This window comes from Callospermophilus lateralis, unplaced genomic scaffold (assembly GCF_048772815.1).
Source record: "Callospermophilus lateralis isolate mCalLat2 unplaced genomic scaffold, mCalLat2.hap1 Scaffold_120, whole genome shotgun sequence".
In the NCBI taxonomy this organism is placed as follows: domain Eukaryota; kingdom Metazoa; phylum Chordata; class Mammalia; order Rodentia; family Sciuridae; genus Callospermophilus; species Callospermophilus lateralis.
The window spans coordinates 3,444,926-3,453,891 of NW_027512320.1; the positions used below are offsets into that span (position 1 = coordinate 3,444,926).

Below are 8,966 nucleotides of genomic sequence, written 5' to 3' on the forward strand. Positions count from 1 at the left end.
AGGGGTTCTGCCACCTGCCTCGGTTTATCTCCTCAATGTAGCTGAGCAGAGTCCAAGAATTCAATAAGAAAAAGAGAAAACATAAAAGGAGAAAAGTGCTACACACAATTCTTGCTCCATTTTTAAGTAATGATTCCATTAGATTTTTAAAACATAGGGTGACATTCGTAACCATCTGAAAAAAGAAATCCATGGAATTAGCAAAAAAGAAAGGGCTGGGTCTGGGGCTGGGACTCAGTGGTAGCACACTTGCCTGGCATGTGTGAGGCAGTGGGTTCAATTCTCAGCACCACATATAAATAAATAAAATAAAAATCTACTAACAACTAAAAATATATATATTAAAAGAAAAAAGAAGGGGATGGAAACAAGAAGTGGACAATGCCAAAGTCTCTTTTGTCCCTTTATCTCCTAACCTCTCCAAGCTCACCTCAGCAAGAATCCTAGACCAATTCCTTGAAGGAAGAAACAGATAGCTACTTCCATCACTTAAGGCAGGGTGGGCACTTAGTGATGAGGTGTAAGGTAAAAAGTAAGTTTACTTATTTCAGTGACTTCCCCATTTGCTTAGTCCTGGTCAACTTTCAGATCAAGAGGATTGGGTTACTAAGAGTAACCCCCAAAATGGAGTTAGTCCTTGGGGAGGTATGAGTTGGAATTGGGCACCCTACCTGGAAGGCAAACAAAAAATAAGGCATGTAGGATTTTTTGCATTCATGCAAATCTTCTCAGGCTAGATGTAGATCAATAAATATATGGAGGAAAAGCCTTTTTAATTTGTGAGTTTTATGCCAGCCATAGCCTTACAGTAACAAAGCCACAACACTCCCGAATGAGTGCTGTTCAGAAAACAAAGTACAGATGTGGTGATAGATGGGAAATATGGCTTAAATACGCTTTTGGCTGCATCTTCCTGATAGTTATGATCGAGTCTGTTTCTCCCCCACCATGCCTGTCATCCTCAGGATTAAATTATGATGAGGATGGTGATAACTGATAATTATCCCTTTCATTTATTTGGCATTTTCTACTTTCAAAAGTGTTTAAACATAGATCCTTTACCACAAGCCAAGAAAACAGGAAGGGTAAATGCTGCTCCACCTATCTTTGAGATGTGGAATGAAGTTATGAAGCAGGGGTCACTCACCCTGGGTCACAGAGCTCATTGGGAGCTCTCAGCTTTTTATCTGTGTCAGGATCTCTCTCTCTCAATTGCATATATAGTTCATTAGGAGAATGGGTGTTTTTTCCATGTTCATGGATATAATGTGTTTCATTGATCAAAAATTATATTATTATACTTTAAGCATATAGTGGAATTACCTTTACATCTTTCTATTTCTGTCTCTATCTCTCACCTGCAAGTATAAATATGAACATACATATTCAGTCATTCTCTTATGAACTTCAAAGAGTTTTCCAAACAGCAAGACATCTGATCTCCTTTGTCAGGTATGATAGCTAGAACATTTCATAGGCTTGTCTCTGCTTCCTGTTTCTTCTCTGCATTCTGGATAAAAATTTAGGGATAGAACTGGATGCTGACATTTTATTTAGGAGACTGAGTGGGTCTGTAAGTGTGTGCATGTGAGGTGCCACCTGCATTGCGCCTTGGCTGACTGCTGATTATTCTCCATGATCTGGAGCTAATCCCAAGGGTTAAGTGAGCATCTGATCCCCAATGCTGACAGTAGGAAGGGGCCAAGCCATCAGCAGAGCCAGAGGATCAGGTTCCAGCAAAGCAGCCAATGTGGACAGGGCTGCTTCCTTGAGAGTCATGGAGATGTGACCCTGCTGCTCTCTTTCTGCCCTCCTGCATGGTGCTCCGTTTCACCCTCACGGGGTGGAGTGCTGTGCAGAGTGCAAGGCGGGAGATGGGGTCAAACTGCCTAAGCTCATGCCCCTCCTTGCTTCTCTGTATGCACCATGTGACCTTTGGCAAATACCCGTGGTCACTGGGCCTCAGCTCTCTTATGCATAAACTGGAGATCCTAGCAATAACAAGCTGTGGAGAGTCACTGTGCAGGTGGATGTGAGATTCCTCCCTGTACACCTTAGTGACAATGGCTGGTGGGTTGCATACCACCCTGTTTCACCTTTCTTCTTAGTTCCTTGCTCATATTTTCAGTGCAGGAGCTATTGCCATTATTCCAGTACCTAATGATGTTCCCTAGCCCCTACTGGACTACTGCTTTTTAGTAATCTATCAGGGGGTCACATGCTACTCCGTGTTTCATGGACCAGAGTCTGCAAACTCCTCCTGGGAAGGTCGTTTCATATCTTCATTCTCTGTAAAGATATACATCAGAAGCAAGAAGAGGGAAAAGGATGAGAAGGAGGGAGGAATGTTTGTTTCCTATCACCTCCCCTTTGGACGAAGGGGTCTCCTAGAACTAAGGGCTCAGATTCAGCAAAACATCGCCAGGGGGGCCGGGAAGTGATGTAGGAGCCGCCAGGCCGTCTCCCGCCCTGCCCGGGGCTGCCGCTGCTGCCATGAAGAAGCAGTTCAACCGCATGAAGCAGCTGGCCAACCAGACCATGGGCAGAGCCGAGAAAACAGAAGTCCTCAGTGAAGATCTGTTACAGATCGAGCGGCGTCTGGACACTGTGCGGTCAATGTGTCACCATTCCCATAAGTGGCTCATGGCATGCTTCCAGGGCCAGCATGGCACCGATGCTAAGAGAAGACACAAAAAACTCCTTCTGACAGCTCTCACCCAGAATATGCAAGAAGCATCCACTCAGCTGGAAGACTTTCTCCTGGGGAAGATGCTGGAGACCTGTGGAGACGCTGAGCACCAGCTGGCTCTGGAGCTTTCTCAGCATGAGGTCCTCATTGAGAAGGAGATCATGGACCCTCTCTATGGCATAGCAGAGGTGGAGATTCCCAACATCCAGAAACAGAGGAAACAGCTGGCTAAATTGGTGTTGGACTGGGACTCTGTCCGAGCCAGGTGGAACCAAGCTCACAAATCTTCAGGAACCAACTTTCAGGGGCTTCCATCAAAAATAGATACCTTAAAGGAAGAGATGGATGAAGCTGGAAATAAAGTAGAACAGTGCAAGGATCAACTTGCAGCAGACATGTACAACTTCATGGCCAAGGAAGGGGAGTTCGGCAAATTCTTTGTTATGTTATTAGAAGCCCAAGCAGATTACCATAGAAAAGCATTAGCAGTCTTAGAAAAGGCCCTTCCCGAAATGCGAGCCCATCAAGATAAGTGGGCAGAAAAGCCAGCCTTTGGGACGCCTTTGGAAGAGCACTTGAAGTGGAGTGGGCGTGAGATCGCGCTTCCCATCGAAGCCTGTGTCATGCTGCTCCTGGAGATGGGCATGAAGGAGGAGGGCCTTTTCCGAATCTGGGCTGGAGCCTCCAAGTTAAAGAAGCTGAAAGCCGCTTTGGATTGTTCTACTTCTCACCTGGACGAGTTCTACTCAGACCCCCATGCTGTAGCAGGTGCTTTGAAGTCCTACCTGCGGGAATTGCCTGAAACTCTGATGACTTTTAATCTGTATGAGGAGTGGACACAAGTGGCAAGTGTGCAGGATCAGGACAAAAAACTTCAAGATTTATGGAGAACATGTCAGAAGTTGCCACCACAGAATTTTGTTAATTTTAGGTATTTAATCAAGTTCCTTGCGAAGCTTGCTCAGACTAGTGACATTAATAAAATGACTCCTAGCAACATTGCAATCGTGTTAGGCCCTAATTTGTTATGGGCCAAAAATGAAGGAACACTGGCTGAAATGGCAGTGGCCACATCCGTCCATGTGGTTGCAGTGATTGAGCCCATCATCCAGCACGCAGACTGGTTCTTCCCTGAAGAGGTGGAGTTTAATGTATCAGAAGCATTCGTGCCTCTCGCCACCCCAAATTCCAATCACTCGTCCCAAACTGGAAACGACTCTGACTCGGGGACTCCGGAGAGGAAGCGGCCGGCCAGCATGGCGGTGATGGAAGGGGACTTGGTGAATAAGGAGAGCTTTGGTGTGAAGCTTATGGACTTCCAGGCCCACCGGCGGGGTGGCACTCTAAATAGAAAGCACATATCCCCGGCTTTCCAGCCACCGCTCCCGCCCACGGACGGCAGCGCCTCGGCTCCAGCAGGCCCAGAGCCCCCTTCCCAGAGCTCTAGGGCTGAAAGCAGCTCAGGGGGTGGGACAGTCCCCTCCCCTGCGAGCATACTGGAGCAGGGGCTGAGCCCGGGGGTGACAGCAGTCCTCCAAAACCCAAGGATTCTGTATCTGCAGCTGTCCCTGCACCAGGGAGAAATAGCAGTCAAATGACCAGTGGCCAAAGCCAGGCCCAGACAGGTGCCAGCTCCCATCAGCTCTCTGTCAGCCCAGCTCACAACGCTGCTGGTCCCAGCCCTCACACGCTGCGCCGGGCAGTTAAAAAACCTGCTCCAGCGCCCCCGAAACCGGGGAACCCGCCTCCTGGCCATCACGGGGGCCCGATTGCTCCAGGAGCTTCTCAGCTTCCACCCAGCCTGTCACCAAAGCCATCCGCTCGAAGTCCGTCTCCTCCCCCATAGCACACAGGCCCAGCCCCAGGCCAGCCCTCGGCCACCTCCCAGCTCTCTGCACCCCGGAGGTACTCCAGCAGCCTGTCTCCAATACAAGCACCCAGCCACCCGCAGCCACAGCCCCCCACCCAGGCCACGCCGCAGGGGCACAGCAAGCCGAGCAGCCAGGGCCCACCCACCTCCATGACACTGCCCAGTGAGCACGACTGGAGCAGCCACCCCACACCCCTCCTCAGACGCCAACACCCCCCAGTACTCCACCCCTAGGAAAGCAGAACTCCAACCTGCCAGCTGCTCAGACCCAGGCGGTGAGTAACCCTGAGGCTGAGCAGACACATGCTGGAACCCTGCCGAGACCCAGGCCAGTACCAAAGCCGAGGAACCGACCCAGCATGCCCCCGCCCCCCCATCCTCCTGGCGCCCACTCTGCCGGGGACAGCAGCCTCAGCAGTGCAGCACCAACAGCTTCCCAAATAGTGACAGACACCAATTCTAGGGCTTCAGAACCGCTTCGCAGCATCTTTTCTGAAATGCACTCAGACTCTGCAAACAAAGACCTGCCCGGCCACATTCTGCTGGATATAGACAATGACATGGAAAGTACCGCCTTGTGAAGAAAGCCGCTCCCAGCCGTCCCATCCCTCCCACCCTGTGGGCCGGAACCAGGCTGGGCAGACCAGACAGTGAATAGCTTTCAGTGGAGGAGAAAGGTCCTCCCGCGCAGGACCTGGCCTTTTGCACAGCCCAAGGAGAGCGTGGAGGCCCACACTTCAAAGCTGCATGACCTGGGTCTTGAAGAATTTGGCTTTCTTTACCTGGAAGGGCAACCGTGGCAAAAAGTCAAAAGCAAAGAAGAACCTAGAGAGGACCAGCCTTCCTGCTGAGCAGTGCATAGGAAGCTTTGGCCACTGCTGTGAACGCAGGCGGCACCCACAGCAGCTCGGAGAGAACGAGAAGCAACGCGCCATCTATTTAATAAAACCCTCAGCCATGCAGGTCAGTGCTGCTTGCTCCTGGGGCGCTCACCCTCATGTACCAGGAGGGAGCCCCTCCTGCAGACTTGCTGCAGAACCGTTTTATATTAAGTCTGGTGTGTGTTTTCCCAGTCCCCCTCAGAACCGTGAGCATCGATGGTGAGTGCTGGATCTGTCACCTCATCAAACTGGACGTGACTTGTGCCTTGTCAGATTGCCAGAATGTAGAAAAATGTACTGTCTTTTTTTTTTTAAACAATGTAATTGCTCCTTGATAAGGACCGAACATTATTCTAGTTTCATGTTTAATTTGAATTAAATATATTCTGTGGTTTATATGAAAAAAAATCACCAGGGATTCTCTTCAACAGACCATCATTTGAAAAATAGAAAAAGATCCTAATTGTGTAATGTGGCTGCAAAGCAGAAGGTCAGGCTCCTTAGAAGCAGGAGGTCTTCCACCTCCTTTTGTAGACATAGGGCATTTAAGACTACCTGGAGCCTTTTCCAGAGGTGGAGTCATGCATTTCTCTTAACACTCCTGGGAAAGGGAAATAGAAATACAATGCATTGGGAAACTTGGATGATCAGAGTATCTGGAGATTCTGGAAGAGCTGAGGAATGTCATCAACTGGGTCCCAGGTGACTTTCAGAGCACTCATATACCAACCTGACTCCAGAGCCACAGACCTACCTTGACAGCCTTAGGTGAACTTCCTCACCTGTGTGGCTGCAGCACCTCATCTGGACAACTATGGGACATACTGTTTGAACCCAGGGTCTCCTCCAGTCCTGACAGTAGGCGACTTGCCTCAGCCCTGCAGAGATCTCTGGCTCTGTGCACAAGATAGCAATAGATATTTGCAATTAAAATAGTGAGTCATGTAGAAGGGATGACAAAGGAAGGTTGCTCTGCTTTAGTCACTGCAATAATTCACACACAGGAAGTCCAAGAGCTGAGGAATTCTGCAGAGTTAAGTCTTCCAGATAGCTGAACTCCATGTAATTATAAATAAGAATATTGAATTTTATTCTAAACTTTAAAAATATTAAAGGCATTGTCTTGGCTTTATGGGTCATATTTATTATTTTATTGCCATTTTTTTTCTCTCCTTAGTGAAGAGAGGATGGAGTGAAGAGCTTGGAGATCTCTGGATGATGGGCAAGAGCACTGAGGGAGCCAGGATAGCCTCAGAGCACCTGGGATGCTTCATAGGTTTTGACTTTTCCCATTGTCTTCCCACAAGTAACTCCTCACTCTCTCAGTCTCTGATGGGCACTGGGCAGAGAATGGAAGGGACATGCGATCATGGAAGGAGGCCTGGAGGAGGACAGGGTTTTCCTTCAAGAGCAGGTCAACAGCAGAGCTGGAGGAGACCAGCTCACTCTCTTGGTGAGTCACAGTCTTAGAAGATTCCAGATGCCAGGTTCTCTCATTTGCAATCTCTTATTTTCTTTCTCAGAGGATCTCTAAGCCATTCAATTAAACTTTCAAGGTCAGCTCCTCATAGAGTTGATTGATATTGACACTGATGAAGACTATCCCATCTTAGAACCCACCATACATCATATTTTATAATTCTTCAATCTGGAGACATTCTGTGCTGAGTGCTAATAAATTAAAAAACAATCGTCTACTGTAGCAATCCAAGATCCTGTTCTTGCTTGGTAACTGAAGACACCTGGCCAGAATCACATATAAATAGTTTATTCCTGGTATACATTCTACTGGGATGTTGTTCTCATGCAGTGCTTGGCAGATCCAGAACTCTAGGGACCATTCACCTCCTCATAGCCCTTTGCTGACAGTGTCAGGATACATAATCCTAGATGGGTGGTGGAAACTTAGTTTGCTAGCATGTGGCCCAAACAATGAGGTTTCAGCCCAAAGTATGACATGGAATTTGTGTCCTTAGACTGTAAAGGAGGCCACATGTACATCATGAAATGACAGTGCCTACCTTAGAAAACTTGTATCTGCCTTGCATGATGTATGACTTTTTGCTGAACTCATGTGGAAAGGAAGAATACACCCAGAATATCTCATTATAGGCTATGGTGGGATTATAATGTGTTAGATCAGCTAGACTGAATTCCATATCCTGTATGTGTTTTCTTAGGTAGTCCACAAAAGAGATTCTTATGGGAGATTTGGGAGGACAAAGGGAAGTAGCACTCATTTTGTATTTCTCACACATTGTCACCTTCTGTGAACTCATCTTGTTGTGAGACAAGGTGCAGTTGCCCTAAGTCTGGGACTGGATGTGGATGCTTAGTTCTGGGATAAATGACCCTGGTCTCTGCAGGACATCTTGAAGGTCAGAGGCAATAAAGGACTCACATGACCTTCAGTCTGTCCTCAGAATGCAGCTCAAGCTTGTGCATTCCAGCTTCTTCTTGCTCCCTATCCCTATGTTACAGTCTAGCTCACAGGGACTGTTTTTGCCCCTTTTCCCCCATAGAACATCACTCTTGTCCATTATGTGTATGGTATTACGCTAGTCAGAGCCAGCAATCGGGAAGTAACCCTTCTCTCTATATGTTACTAAAATACTTGTTTGTGAGAGGGTAGAAAATAAATCCTATAAAAATTCAAGGGCCTGCTGCCTTGACGAAATTTTGAAGTGCCCAGTAGCCTGGACTATGTCAAAATATTCCTTTCAAGATAAAGGACAAGTTGGTGCAACTGATCACAAGAAAGAAGCACAATGGTTATGGCACTCTTTGGAATTTGGAGACAACATTTAGCGCCTCTGTTTGCACTCCTCTGATCATCTACTTAGGGCCAAAAAAACCCCCCAAAAAAAAAAACCTTGAGTTTGGAGGTGAGGCTCAGAATAAAGGATGGCTCTGCAATAGGTCTAGGCTGCCACATACATGGTGCTGCCACTTGGGTCACATGACCCAGCAGATCTAATGGTGCGTTATGTGTCCATGGAAAATGAAGATGTGTGTGAATATCCGAGTGAAGGTGTTAGGATTTGGGGTTAGAATTATATTCTCTCTCCATGTGTCTTCTTTCCTGTTGAGAGACAGATTTTGAGTTGCTAGTGGGTCTTAGTAGAGACTGAATGTTTAACCCTGGGATGCCAAGCTAACCATATTACCTGAATTTCCCATCATAAATCGGGGTTTCTGATATGCTAAGCCATGCGCATGCACTGTATCTACGATTATCAACTACAAGTGATGTTTATGCCATTGGACTAGAACAGGTTTTGAAGACATGAGCCTTAGGAGGTATCTCAGATGCCCATGGCCCCTAGTCCATACTCCTGCTACACTCTTTTCTCTCAACCTATGACCTCATAGGGAACTGTCTACGACAAGTGAACTGAAGAAGAAAATCATGGCCCTTTGATTTGCAGATGCTCTGCATGGTAAATGCAGCACCCACTACAGTGGGAGTACACTGTAGCCCTATTCCAGGTGGCCCTGAAAGATTATAATGAAGAGAAATCTTCCC

The 8,966-nt window shown here is 47.4% G+C and overlaps 1 pseudogene; it reads left to right on the top strand.

Moving 5' to 3' along the window:
- Positions 1-2,484: 2,484 nt before the first annotated feature.
- On the top strand, positions 2,485-5,153 carry LOC143386700 (rho GTPase-activating protein 17 pseudogene; annotated as a pseudogene).
- The last annotated feature ends 3,813 nt before the right edge of the window (positions 5,154-8,966 follow it).